We start from the raw sequence: 15,532 nt of genomic DNA on the forward strand, positions 1-15,532 counted from the left end.
TTTGTTTGGTATTGTTTTGCATTGTATATATTATTGCAATAATTGAGTACATATAACATATAACAACTACAGCATGGAAACAGGCCTGTCCGGCCCTACCAGTCCACGCCGACCATTCTCCCTGACCGAGTCTCATCTACCTGCACTCAGACCATAACCCTCCAATCCCCTCCTATCCATATACCTATCCAATTTACTCTTAAATAATAAAATCGAGCCAGCCTCCACCACTTCCATCGGAAGCCCATTCCATACAGCCACAACCCTCTGAGTAAAGAAGTTCCCCCTCATGTTACCCCTAAACCTTTGTCCCTCAATTCTGAAGCTATGTCCCCTTGTTGGAATCTTCCCCACTCTCAAAGGGAAAAGCCTACCCACGTCAACTCTGTCCGTCCCTCTCAAAATTTTAAAAACCTCTATCAAGTCCCCCCTCAACCTTCTACGCTCCAAAGAATAAAGACCCAACCTGTTCAACCTCTCTCTGTAGCCTAAGTGCTGAAACCCAGGCAACATTCTAGTAAATCTCCTCTGTACCCTCTCCATTTTGTCGACATCCTTCCTATAATTTGGCGACCAGAACTGCACACCATACTCCAGATTTGGCCTCACCAATGCCCTGTACAATTTCAACATTACATCCCAACTTCTATACTCGATGCTCTGATTTATAAAGGCAAGCATACCAAACGCCTTCTTCACCACCCTATCCACATGAGATTCCACCTTCAGGGAACAATGCACAGTTATTCCCAGATCCCTCTGTTCCACTGCATTCCTCAATTCCCTACCATTTACCCTGTACGTCCTATTTTGATTTGTCCTACCAAAATGCAGCACCTCACACTTATCAGCATTAAACTCCATCTGCCATCTTTCAGCCCACCCTTCCAAAAGGCCCAAGTCTCTCTGTAGACTTTGAAAATCTACCTCACTATCAACTACTCCACCTATCTTAGTATCATCTGCATATTTACTAATCCAATTTGCCACACCATCATCCAGATCATTAATGTAAATGACAAACAACAGTGGACCCAACACAGATCCTTGGGGCACTCCACTAGACACTGGCCTCCAACCTGACATACAATTGTCAACCGTTACCCTCTGGTATCTCCCATTCAGCCATTGTTGAATCCATCTTGCAACCTCACTATTAATACCCAACGATTTAACCTTCTTAATCAACCTTCCATGTGGAACCTTGTCAAATGCCTTACTGAAGTCCATATAGACAACATCCACAGCCTTGCCCTTATCAATTTCCCTGGTAACCTCTTCAAAAAATTCAAGAAGATTAGTCAAACATGACCTTCCAGGCACAAATCCATGTTGACTGTTTCTAATCAGGCCTTGATTATCCAAATAATTATATATATTGTCCCTAAGTATCTTTTCCATTAATTTTCCCACCACAGACGTCAAACTAATAGGTCTATAATTGCTAGGTTTACTTAAACAAAGGCACAACATGCGCAATGCGCCAATCTTCCGGCACCATCCCTGTTTCTAATGATGTTTTGAAATATTTCCGTCATAGCCCCTGCTATTTCTGCACTAACTTCCCTCAATGTCCTAGGGAATATCCTATCAGGACCTGGAGACTTATCCACTTTTATATTCTTCAAAAGTGTCCGTACCTCCTCTTCTTTAATCCTCCTAATTTCCATCACTACTCTACTTGTTTCGCTTACCTCACATAATTCAATATCCTTCTCCTCGGTAAATACCGAAGAAAAGAAATTGTTTAATATCTCCCCCATTTCTTCCGGCTCAGCACATAGCTGTCCACTCTGACTCTCTAATGGACCAATTTTATCCCTCACTATCCTTTTGCTATTGACATATCTGTAGAACCCCTTGGGGTTTACTTTTACATTACTTGCCAAAGCAGCCTCATATCTTTTTTTCGCTTTTCTAATTTCCTTTTTAAGATTCCTTTTACATTCTTTATATTCCTCAAGAACCTCATTTACTCCCTGCCGCTTATATTTATTGTATATCTCCCTCTTTTTCCGAACCAAGTGTCCAATTTCCCTGGAAAACCATGGCTCTTTCAAATTATTATTCTTTCCTTTCCACCGAACAGGGACATAAAGACTCTATACTCTCAAAATTTCACCTTTAAATATCCTCCATTTCTCTATTATATCCTTTTCATAAAACAACAATTTCCATTTCACTCCTTTTAAATCCTTTCTCATCTCCTCAAAATTAGCCTTTCTCCAATCCAAAATCTCAACCCTTGGTCCAGATTTGACCTTCTCCATAATGATATTGAAACTAATGGCATTATGATCACTAGACCCAAAGTGCTCCTCAACACATACCTCCGTCACCTGACCCATCTCATTTCCTAACAGGAGGTCCAACACTGCCCCTTCTCTGGTAGGCACCTCTACGTATTGCTGCAAAAAACTATCCTGCACACATTTTACAAACTCCAAACCATCCAGCCCTTTAACAGAATGTGATTCCCAGTCTATATACGGAAAATTGAAATCACCCACAATCACCACTCTGTGCTTACTACTAATATCTGCTATCTCCTTACATATTTGCTCTTCCAATTCTCGTTCCCTATTTGGCGGTCTATAATACACCCCTATAAGTGTTGCTAAACCTTTCTCATTTCTGAGTTCCACCCAAACAGCCTCCTTAATCGAGCCTTCTAGTCTGTCCTGCCAAAGCACTGCTGTGATATCCTCCCTGACAAGCAATGCAACACCCCCACCTCTTGCCCCTCCGATTCTATCACATCTGAAACAATGAAATCCTGGAATATTTCATTGCCAATCGCAACCCTCCTGCAACCATGTTTCACTGATCGCCACAACATCATACTTCCAGATGTCAATCCAGGCTCTAAGCTCATCCACCTTTCTTACAATGCTCCTAGCATTAAAATATACACATTTAAGGGACCCATCATTTCTTATTCTCAGTTTATTTCTTTTCCCTTCTTTCTCTCCTACATATTGGGTCTGAGTGTTTCCCTTTTCTGCCTCCTGCCTCACACACTGCCTATTAGCTATCTGTGTTTGAGTCCCTCCCCCCAACCGTACTAGTTTAAAGTCTCCGCAGTTATTTTAGCAAATCTCCCCGCCAGGATATTGGTTCCCCTCGGGTTCAGATGCAACCCGTCCTTTTTGTACAGGTCATACTTCCCCCAGAAGAGGTCCCAATGATCCAGAAACTTGAAACCCTGCTCCCTGCACCAGTTCCTCAGCCACGTATTTATCCTCCACCTCACTCCATTCCTATTCTCACTATCGCGTGGCACAGGCAGTAAGCCTGAGATTATTACTTTGGAAGTCCTTTTTTTTAACTCTCTTCCTAGCCCCCTGAATTCTCCTTTCAGGACCTCTTCCCTTATCCTACCTATATTGTTGGTACCTATATGTACCACGACCTCTGGCTCCTCTCCCTCCCCTTTCGGGATATCCTGAAATGGTGCAGTGTTCAAGCATGCCTTCAATCGTGACCATGCCGAGCAGGCAAGTGCGGTCATTAAAACCAGATGAAATAGTCCCTTCTCAGCACTCAAATCTACCCGTGCCACAGGATTCAGTTCAGAACAGGCTTCTGTGACAGTAAGTGAACATTGCATTTGTGAAATGGAAAGAAGGCATTTATATTTATATTGCACATCAATGCACCTATCAGATATGCTCTGTGTTTCACATGTGAAGGGGGGGTTCTTTAGAAATATGCTCAGATGTAAGAGTATTGCAGGTCGTACAGACGGCAATCTGAGCGAAGATTATTTATTCTGGTCTTCTTGGTGCTAATTAAGGGACTTGTGAAGGACAGTAATTTAAGAACTCAATTCCTTTCTTTCCACACCTTCTCAACACCATGTGTTGAGTGTTGCAAGGATACAGATTTATGGATGACTTCAGCCCTCTGGACGATACGAGAACATTTTCTTTCTTCACAGATCGTTTCAAACAGTAAAGGTCATTGAACTATTCAGCTCCACAAGGTGCCACAACGTACTTTGCCTGTGCCCCATGCCAAAGCTCAAAGGTTCTCAGTATAAGCCAACGTTAATTTTAATCATGATTAAGAATCTTTAATTAAATCAGCATAATTCAAATATCTTGAGATCAATGGAAATACTCTGACAGCATTTATTCACAAAATGCTGGAGTAACTCAGCAGGTCAGGCAGCATCTTGGGAGAAGGAATGGGTGACGTTTCGGGTCGAGACCCTTCTTCAGTCACCCATTCCGAGATGCTGCCTGACCTGCTGAGTTACTCCAGCATTTTGTGAATAAATCCCTTCGATTTGCACCAGCATCTGCAGTTATTTTCTTATACTACTCTGACAGCAGCCAGCCAGCAGCTTTAGACAGGGACTGGATTGTAAATGACACATACAAAGAACTTACATTTACATGCTGAAGTAGCTCAGCTCAGTTTTGTGTCGAGACCCTTCTTCAGACACCCATTCCTTCTCTCCAGAGATGTCGCCTGTCCCTCTGAGTTAATCCACCATTTTGTGTCTATCTTCGGTGCAAACCAGCATCAGCCGAAGGCCTGTTTCCGCGCTGTATCTCTAAAACTAAAAAAATCTAAAGGCGGGCAAGCTTGCGATCCTTAGTGAAGCTCAGATCGATTGAAGGCAGAGGGTAAAGTAAAGTTGAGATCCATTGGAGGTCCTGGTGAGGCCTGGAGCTGTGGGTGACACAGAGTGGGGGCTTGTGGGTGCTGGTTCTCAGCGGAGAGTGGAGAACAAGGAGAATGCAAGGAGAACGGGAAAACTGTTGTGATAAATGGTGCATCAAGCCCAGGTGTACAATGCAGCGGGTGGAAGGCACATCAGTCTGAAGAAGGGTCTCGACCCGAACCGTCACCCATTCCTTCTCTCCCGAGCTGCTGCCTGACCTGCTGAGTTACTCCAGCATTTTGTGAATAAATCCCTGCGATTTGTACCAGCATCTGCAGTTATCTTCTTATACTTCTTATAACATTGCTTGAGTAGTAAATATTCAATAATTCATAGAAACATAGAAACATAGAAAATAGGTGCAAGAGGTGGCCATTTGGCCCATCGAGCCAGCACTTCCATTCATTGTGCTCAATGATACTTCATTGTCACGTATTTAGGTACAGTGAAATGCTTTGCTTTGCATACAGTCCGGTAAAGTCATACCCACACCTCCCCCAGGCAGTTACACAAGAGTCGCCAGGAGTCTGGTGCAGACTAAGTTATATAAGTTCACTGAGCAGTCCCTCTTCATTCTCGGTGTCCTCCCAAACTCCAAAGATGTACAGGTTTGTGGGTTAATTGGCTTGATATAAAATGTAAAAATGTAAAATTGTCCCTAGTGTGTGTAGGGCAGTGTTAATGTGCAGGGATCGCCAGTCGGTGTGGCCTCGGTGGGCCAAAGGGCCTGTTTCCGCGCTGTATCTCTAAACTAAACTCTAAATAAAAACAATCCTCCCCCACTCCACAATTGCCAGCACTTTATGATTTAATTCTTACATTAGCAAGTCTCCTTGTTCTTTGTTGACCAGAACCAGACACATTATTCAAGTGCAGTCTGACTAGAGCTTTGTAATGTGTGATCATTATCTCCTCTGATTCCTGCTCATCCAGAGTGTTTTTTTCCTTCAGCAATTTGTTGCCGTTCCATTGTTGCACCAGAGGGGCCTCAAAACTGCCCCCTCATCCTCTTTCATCGTCACCCTTTGCTATTTCAACATTTAAACTGCATTGACTAAGTGACCTTTCTGTATGCAGAACAGTATAATTCTGCATTATTTTCAATTTGCCACTGTTTTGGGGTTTTTTTTAAGCATAAGAAATTTAATACTAATAATATAATAACAATAATTTATTTGTCATTCAAACATATAAGTATACATTTGAAGGAAATGTGGCTGGTCACGGGGCTCAGGTGTAGAGTGGTTGATGTTGATGTAAGGGGCCAGTGCAGTGCGTGTGTGTTGTAGGTCAGGGGCGTGTGTGTTGTAGGTCAGGGGCGTGTGTGTTGTAGGTGAGGGGCGTGTGTGTTGTAGGTGAGGGGCGTGTGTGCTTTAGGTGAGGGGTGTGTGTGTTTTAGGTGTGGGGTGTGTGTGTTTTAGGTGTGGGGTGTGTGTGTTTTAGGTGTGGGGTGTGTGTGTTTTAGGTGTGGGGTGTGTGTGTTATAGGTGTGGGGTGTGTGTGTTTTAGGTGAGGGGTGTGTGTGTTTTAGGTGTGGGGTGTGTGTGTTATAGGTGTGGGGTGTGTGTGTTTTAGGTGAGGGGTGTGTGTGTTTTAGGTGTGGGGTGTGTGTGCTTTAGGTGAGGGGTGTGTGTGAGTGCGTTGGGGGGGCGTGTGTGTTGTAGGTGAGGGGTGTGTGTGTTATAGGTGAGGGGTGTGTGTGTTTTAGGTGAGGGGGGTGTGTGTGTGCGTTGGGGCGCGTGTGTGTTGTAGGTGAGGGGTGTGTGTGTGTGCGTTGGGGGGCGTGTGTGTTGTAGGTGAGGGGTGTGTGTGTTTTAGGTGAGGGGTGTGTGTGTGTGCGTTGGGGGGCGTGTGTGTTGTAGGTGAGGGGTGTGTGTGTGTGCGTTGGGGGGCGTGTGTGTTGTAGGTGAGGGGTGTGTGTGTGTGCGTTGGGGGGCAGCAGGATGTTCATCATTCTAACAGCCAGGGGGATGAAGCTGTTGCACATGCTGGTGGTGCTGGCCTTGATGTTCCGGTACCTCATGCTGGACGGTAGAGGGGCAAACAGTCTATGGGAGGGGTCCTTTACAACGTCAGAGGCTTTTCGTAGGCATCTTTTGTTGAAAATGTCCGGAGTGGATGGGATGATGTTGTCTGTCCGCTGAGCTGACTAATCACTGCAGGTCTCCCTGCCTGATGCGGTCCCGTTGCGGTCCCAGACGGTGATGTAGATGGTCATGACGCTCTCTCTGGTACCTCTGTGGAACACGGAGAGGATGGGTGAGGGGCAGCCTCGCTCGGTGCAGCCTGGGGAAGTACAGCCTCTGCTGTGCCCTCCCGGCCAGGTGTGTGGTGTTGAGACACCAGGAGAGGGCAGCAGCGAGGTGTACCGCGAGGAATTTGATGTTGCTCACCCTGTCCACGATGGAACCATTGATGTGCAGGGGGCAGTGGGCAGCCAGCCTGCCTTCTCCAGAAGTCTACAATCATCTCTTTGGTCTTGGTGATGTTCAGATACAGGTTGTTGTCTTTGCACCAGTTCGCGAGCTGCGCCACTTCCTCTCTGTGGGCAGTCTCGCTGTTGTCTCTGATGAAGGCCACTACTGCAGTTTGATTATTTGGTTGGTGTTGTGTCTGCCGGCACAGTCGTGGGTAAGTAGTGTGAAAAGTAGTGGACTAAGCACACAGCCTTAGGGGGCTGTGAGGTGTTTGAGGTGTTGCTGCCAACACGGACTGACTGCGGTCGATGTGTTCAGAAGTGCAGGATCCAGTTTCAGAGACGGGGGTGTTGAGGCCGAGCAGGTAGAGCTTCCCCACCAGCTTCTGAGGGATGATCGTGTTGAATGCTGAGCTGAAGGTTAGTCCCTGGGATGGCGGGACTGTCATACGAGGAAAGATTGGAAAGACTGGGCTTGTATTCACTGAAGCTTAGAAGGATGAGAGGGGATCTTATAGAGACATATAAAATTATAAAAGGGCTGGACAAGCTGGGTGCAGGAAAATTGTTCCCAATGTTGGGGGAGTCCAGAACCAGGGGCCACAGTCTTCGAATAAAGGGGAAGCCATTTAAAACTGAGGTGAGAAGAAACTTTTTCACCCAGAGAGTTGTGAATTTGTGGAATTCTCTGCCACAGAGGGCAGTGGAGGCCAATTCACTGGATGAATTTAAAAGAGAGTTAGATAGAGCTCCAGAGACTAGTGGAATCAAGGGATATTGATCAACTGCATCAAACGGGTCACTGATTGTGGACGATCAGCCATGATCACAATGAATGGCGGTGCTGACTCGAAGGGCCAAATGGCCTCCTCCTGCACCTATTTTCTATGTTTCTATGTTTCTAAATAGCATTTTAGCGGAGGTTTTTTTTGTTGTTGTCTATGTGGGAGAGGACTGTGTGGAGGGTGGAGGAGATGACGTCTTCTGTCGAGCGGTTAGGGCGGTAGGCGGACTGGTGGGGGTCTAGTGAGGTGGGGAGGCTATTCTTGATGTGTCCCATTGACTAACCTTTTGAAGCACTTCATTACGATGGGGGTTGCCAACTTTCTCACTCCCAAATAAGGGACAAAAGGTGACGTCACCGCCCCGCGCCCCACATGACATCACCCAGCCAGCGGCCACGTGCTCCGGCTCCACCAATGGTGGCCGCCCGGGTGGGGAGGCGGGTTGCAATGCAACCACCATGAGGCGGCGCCCGGGCCTACACTGTCCGGGCCTACAGTGTCCAGGCCTACAGCGCCCCCCAGGCCTAATACGGGACAAGGGCCGTCCCGTACAGGACAAACCAACTTAGCCCAATATATGGGATGTCCCAACTAATACGGGACAGTTGGCAACCCTAGTCAGTTCCACGGGACGGTAGTCATTGAGACAGGAGACACATGACTTATTTGGCACGGGGGCGATGGCCTGGCTCAGGGAGATGTTACAATTATCTGTGAGGACATCCGCCAGCTGTTTTTTTCATCGCAACATTATATATACTGATGTAGGTAAGGGAGTTTGAAGGTTTTGGAGATAAGAGCATGACATCAAAATTGCATCAAAATTTCCAATACTTTTGCTTTTTGATTTTCTATCACCCAAGAATATTCTAATGCATCTAATTGGGTATAAAGATGGAATCATGTAAATGCATTGGCTTAATAAGAAACAATTTCTTCTTTAAAGTGTTAGAATTTAAGTGTACCACATAACACGATTAGGTCATTGTTACTCAATAGCTACTATCAATAACGACGCTGATCAATATTACATCAATAGCGAGGCTAATCAATATACATCAATAGTGACGCTAATCAATATACTGTAGCGGCCCCTGGTGGTGGGCCACACACAGTACATAACCTTCGGCTCGTGAGAGGTCACGAGGAGTCGAAGAGCAGGAGATAAGAGAGTTGGGAAGGAGGGTGCGACACACGGAATAAAGTGGTGTTGGATAAAGTGGTGTTTCAACAGGCCGAAGCACAGTTTTACATCCGCAAAATCAAAGCTGAAGAGGCCTGTTACTATTACGTAGTCGATTCACTTGACCAAGACACGGCCGGGGCGAATACTTCCCTACCTGCAGAATCCACCGATATCCGAGAAATACAAGGGCCTCAAGGCACTGCTACTCCGCACCTTCGGGCTCAGTCGGATGGAACGAGCGGCCCGTATTTTCAACATGGGCGGGCTGGGTGACCGGAAGCCCTCGGCCCTAATGAGTGAGATGCTCTCGCTCATGGACAGCCACCAGCCCTGCATGTTATTTGAATATGCCTTTTTGCAGCAGCTTCCAGAAGATATGCGCACGCTCCTGGCAGGGGTAAGTTTCGAAGACCCTCAGGCTTTTGGGGAGCGTGCCGACGAGCTGTGGGTGTCCGCGCGGCAGAGAATGGAGGTGCTAGGCCAAGTGTCCACAATGTCCGGTCTCGATCCACACCGGCCAGGGACTCCACGGAGCCGTCCGAGCCTGCCAGAGAAATCCGTGACGGGGCATGGTGTTTCTACCATCAGCGCTGGGGCTCGGCGGCCCGCCAGTGCCGTCCACCCTGTACGTTTCCGGGAAACGCTGGGGCCGGTCGCCGGTAATCACCGCGGCGGTCGGCAAGTTCCATCGCCTATACGCCTGGGATCGGCGGTCAGGCCACAGATTTCTGGTGGATACAGGGGCCGAAATCAGCGTGGTGCCTCCGTCCGGGATGGACACCTGTGCTGACTGCCGCTAATGGGAGCCCCATACGGACATATGGCGTCCGTACCATTCCCCTGATATTTGGTGCTTGCCACTTTTCCTGGACATTTACCGTGGCAGACGTACACCAGCCACTGTTGGGCGCGGATTTCCTCCGGGCGCAATCTCTGTTGGTGGACGTGTGAGGTCAACGCCTGGTCCATGCATCTACACTAGAATCAATTCCCTTACGTCCTCCTGCGTCTGCTGTGCCAGTCCGCGACCCGGTGGCAGCGGTGGATAACATTTACGCCCACATTTTGGCCGATTTCCCAGAAATTCTGACCCCTAAATTCAGCGCAACCGACCCCAAGCACGGGGTTCAACGCCATATCCTCACTTCGGGACCACCGCTCCATGCCCGCGCCCGGAGACTGGCCCCCGACAAACTGCAGATGGTGAAAGCATAGTTTCAGAAGATGGAAGCCATGGGAATTGTTCGACGCTCGGACAGCCCATGGGCTTCTCCACTGCACACGGTGCCCAAAGTGTCCGGGGGTTGGAGGCCTTGCGGGGACTACCGCCGCCTAAATGACGTCACAATTGCAGATCGGTATCCCATCCCACACATTCAAGATTTCTCTGCTCATCTGGCCGGGGCCAAGTTCTTTTCTAAAATCGACTTAGTCAGGGGTTACCATCAGATCCCCGTGCGACCGGAGGATGTGCCGAAAACCGCCATCATCACCCCTTTCGGGTTATTTGAATTCCTGCGTATGCCTTTCGGCCTTAAAAACGCCGCGCAGGCATTCCAACGCCTGATGGACACCGTTGGGCGGGGCTCGATTTTGCTTTCATCTATATGGATGACATCCTGGTGGCAAGTTGTTCACGGCAGGAGCATTGTCGTCGCCTCAATGAATTTGGGCTGATGATCAACCCGGCTAAATGCCAATTCGGCCTCCGAGCAATCAAATTCCTGGGCCACCGGGTGACGCGGCATGGCGCGGTACCCTTACCAGACAAGGTGGAGGCCATTCGCCGGTTTCCACGACCATCCACAGTGCGGGGCCTGCAGGAGTTTGTGGGCATGGTTCTATTCTACCACCGATTTGTGGCGGCGTTGGCGAGAATACTGCGGCCCTTATTCCATCTGTTGTCAGACAAGCGGCGGGACGTGCAGTGGTCCGACGTCACCGTGGCGGCATTTGAGGGGGCGAAAGAAGCATTGGCTCGGGCGACGATGTTAGTGCATCCGCGTGTCGACGCCCCTACGGCACTAACCGTGGACGCCTCGGACTCTGCAGTCGGTGGCGTATTAGAACAATTTTTTGACGGACACTGGCAACCTCTTGCCTTTTTCAGCCGCCAGCTCACTTCGGCGGAATGGAAATATAGCACATTCGACCGGGAGCTGCTGGCTTTACATCTGGCAGTTAGACATATCCGGTATTTCCTCGAGGGCCGAAACTTCATCGCTTTTACCGACCATAAGCCCCTTACCTTTGCTTTTGCCAAGGTTGCGGATCCTTGGCGATCTCGGAGTTTACCACAGACATCCGCCACATCGCAGGGAAAAGTAATTGGGTCGCGGACGCCTTGTCTCGCCCGGCGGTGACAGCCGCTGTTGACATGGTTTCAGGAATTGATTATTCTGTTTTAGCGGCAGCACAGCTGGCAGACGAGGAGATGAAGGCATACCGGACTGCCATCACGGGTCTGGTGCTCGAAGACATTCCTTTGGGCCCCGCCGGTATCACCGTCCTATGTGACATCTCCACAGGACAGCCGCGGCCTTTTGTTCCGGCAGCCTGGCGTCGTCAGGTTTTCGACGCCATTCATACTTTGGCCCATCCATCTATTCGCACGACGGTGGAATTGGTTGCTTCAAGATTCGTGTGGCATGGGTTGCGAAAGCTGGTCAGGCATTGGGCCCGGACGTGCATTGCATGTCAAACGTCGAAGGTTCAGCGGCACATCCGGGCGCCGGTTCAAGGCATCGCAGTGCCTCGCCGGCGTTTCAACCATATCCACGTAGATATCGTGGGGCCGCTGCCACCATCCCGTGGCATCTCGCATCTTCTTACGGTAGTGGACCGCTTCACGTGGTGGCCCGAGGCCATCCCGCTCATTGACACCTTGGCCTTGTCCTGCGCACGTGCCTTAGTAGCTAATTGGATTGCTCGTTTCGGGATACCGTCTGATATCACGTCCGACCGGGGTGCCCAGTTCACGTCGGAACTGTGGTCTGCAATGGCTCGCCTATTGGGAGCTCAGCTTCACCACTCAACGGCTTACCACCCCCAGTCCAATGGGTTGTTGGAACGTTTCCACCGCCGTCTTAAGGATGGTTTAAAAACACGCCTCACCGGTCCCGGCTGGATGGATGAGTTGCCATGGGTCCTGTTGGGAATTCGCACTGCCCCTAAAGAAGACCTACAGTCTTCATCGGCGGAATCGGTTTACGGTTTTCCGTTCACCGTCCCCGGAGCATTTATTCCGAACACTGGTGACCCCCAGGAGTCATCATCCGCCATGTTGGTCCATCTGCGGGAAAGGATTGGCGCCCTGGCTCCTGTCCCAACATCCCGCCATGGGACCACCCCATCGTATGTGCCTCCGGCTCTTGCCAACAGCTCGTATGTTTTTCTTCGGCGCGACGCACACAGGTCACCCGTGCAGCGCCCATATGAAGGTCCTTTTCGGGTGCTGAAGCATGGGCCCACGACTTTTGTATTGGACATGGGCGGTCGGCAAGAGACGGTATCGGTGGCCCGTTTAAAACCGGCCCATTTGGACCTGAGCGAGCCAGTACGGGAGGCCCAGCCCCGTCGTCGGGGGCGTCCTCCATCTCGGGCCCAACCTAATTTGCTCTTACATGCCAGGACTCCTTTGCACGGGAACGTGCGTACAAGGTCCGGCCGCCTCGTCCGGCTGCCCGACCATTTCTGCGCCTCTGGTTCTGGGGGGGGGGGGGGGGGGGGGGGGGTCATGTAGCGGCCCCTGGTGGTGGGCCACACACAGTACATAACCTTCGGCTCGTGAGAGACTCGTGAGAGGTCACGAGGAGTCCAAGAGCAGGAGATAAGAGAGTTGGGAAGGAGGGTGCGACACATGGAATAAAGTGGTGTTGGATAACTCAGTGTGCTGCCTCATTCTTGGAGGGACAGCTCCGTGTCTGCCACAATACATCAATAACGACGCTAATCAATATACATCAATAACGACGCTAATCAATATACATCAATAGCTACTCAATTGGATTCCACTATGAGTGAAAAGATCAATCAACAATTCCAGTAGTTCTACTAATCATGCCAGTAAATACGTGGCTGAAGTAATATTGATCTGTGACGAAGCATCGTTGTTACTGTGGGAAACGATTAATCGTGAATTGAAATACCCCTCATCATACAATAGTTTCCCAATGTAGATTAAGATGTAATTTCAGAATAACATTATCAAGATGTCAATCATGAATACACTAGTTTTCAAAATTTTCCTTTTGAATGTACTGACGTTTCACTTACATAGTGTCGCGAATGCCTTCAATGGATTTTGCTTGCGCTGAAAGAATGGAAAAAGCCCAGTTTGGTCAGGGCTCATGTTCTACCTTTAGGTTGTGTCCTTTCACTCTCTTTACCTCATGTAAACCTGTTGACAATTGATATTCCTTTACCACTCTTGCACTAATCGAGCTCCTCCTTAAATGCACCCATGTGCTCAGGTCACTGCATCAAATGAGACTGAGTTGAAGGCAACCAATATGAACCCTAGCTAGGGCCCATCTTTGTGGAATTTGTGACTAGATTTAGACTTATTTGTAGCTGAAAGGTGTGAGTACACACGCAACAATTCACGCCACACTATTAGCTGCTCCATATCAATCTAGTTTCTAACTTTTTAGAGGTGCTGGTACCATCACAAAAAGACACTGCTGAGATTCATGGTCATGCAACAGAGAAATTGGCTTTTCCGCCCACCAAGTCCACACCGATCGTCACATACCCATTTACGCTAATCCCATTTTATTGTCCCCACATTGTCCTTATCAGCTTCTCTGCCCAGAGATTCTACCACACACCTACAGAGGAAGTTACAGTGCCCAATTAACCTACTAACCAACACATCTTCGGCATGTGGGGTAAAACCAGTGCAGATAGAAACAGCTCTCGGTCATAGATAGAACACAGAAAGATCAGGGTTGAACCTGGGCCATTGGGGCTGTAAAGCAGCATCCCTACCACCTTCATCATTATGTCAGCATAAATGCTTTGCCACCTGTCAGCGGTCCACTGTTGCCCGCTACACAGTGACACTCCTAGACATGAGCATCCAAGTGATGAATGAAGACAGGATTGAACTCCCTTGGGATGTCCCCTGTGACTGATTAGCCTGTCAGGCCTCGACGTCACGGCAAATACGTGAACAGCCACGCCTCTCGAAGCACCGCTGGGCGAGTGGCGTCCTTTGGAATTGTACTCCAGCAGGGATTCAATAAGTCAGAGTGACAGAAAATGCTGGAGTAACTCAGCGGGACAGGCAGCATCTCTGGGGAGAAGGAATGGGCGGCGTTTTGGGCCGAGACTCTTCTTCAGAGTGGAGTTAGGCTGAAGGAGGAGGATGATGGCAAAACTAACATCGCTGCTGGACAACGACTCCCACCCCATGCAGGACACTGTCACTGCACCGAGTAGCTCCTTCAGTGACAGACTCCTTCACCCCAAGTGTGTGAAGGAGAGATATAGGAGGCCCTTCCTTCCCGCTGCTGTGAGACTGCACAACCAGCACTGCTCCCAGCAGACGAGTCAACAATAACAGCTAAGAACACACAGAAAACTGATGACAATTTATGTATCTTTTATTTATAATGAATGATCTCTTGCTCTCTTTCTATCCACTTTGCTGCTGTAACACTGTAAATGTCCCCGGTGTGGGACGAATAAAGGAATATATTATTATTATTATTTTTATTTTTTATTATTATTTTTTTTAACTTAATTTTATTTAAATTTTAACAAAACACATACATGTTACAACTCACAGTACCCAATGATACCTACATTATAAATTCGATTATACATTATAAATTCGATTATACATGTATTGTTCTGTATTATCTCCCCACCCACAACCCCCCTCCCCCCACCCTTATTATTATTATTATTATTATTATTATTATTATTATTATTATTATTATTATTATTATTATTATTATTATTATTATTATTATTATTATTATTATTATTATTATTATTATTATTATTATTATTATTATTATTATTATTATTATTATTATTATTATTATTATTATTATTACTATTTCTCGCCTAATGAAAATTTCTTTCAGTTCCTCTACCCCCCTAGATCCTCTGTCCTCCAGTACATCTGGGAGATTGTTTGTGTCTTCCTTAGTGAAGACAGATCCGAAGTACCTGTTCAACTCTTCTGCCATTTCCTTGTTACCCATAATAATTCCACCCGTGTCTGCCTTCAAGGGACCCACATTTGACTTTGCTACTCTTTTTCTCTTAACATATCTAAAGAAGCTTTTACTGTCCTTCTTTATATTCTTGGCCAGCTTCTCCTCGTACTTCATCTTTTCAGCCCGTATTGCCCGTTTTGTTACCTTCTGTTGTCCTATGAAAGTTTCCCAATCCTCTGGCTTCCTGCTACTCTTTGCTGTGTTATACATCTTTTCTTTTAGTTTTATTCCATCCCTAACTTC

Source organism: Rhinoraja longicauda, chromosome 25 (genome assembly GCF_053455715.1).
Source record: "Rhinoraja longicauda isolate Sanriku21f chromosome 25, sRhiLon1.1, whole genome shotgun sequence".
Lineage (NCBI taxonomy): Eukaryota > Metazoa > Chordata > Chondrichthyes > Rajiformes > Arhynchobatidae > Rhinoraja > Rhinoraja longicauda.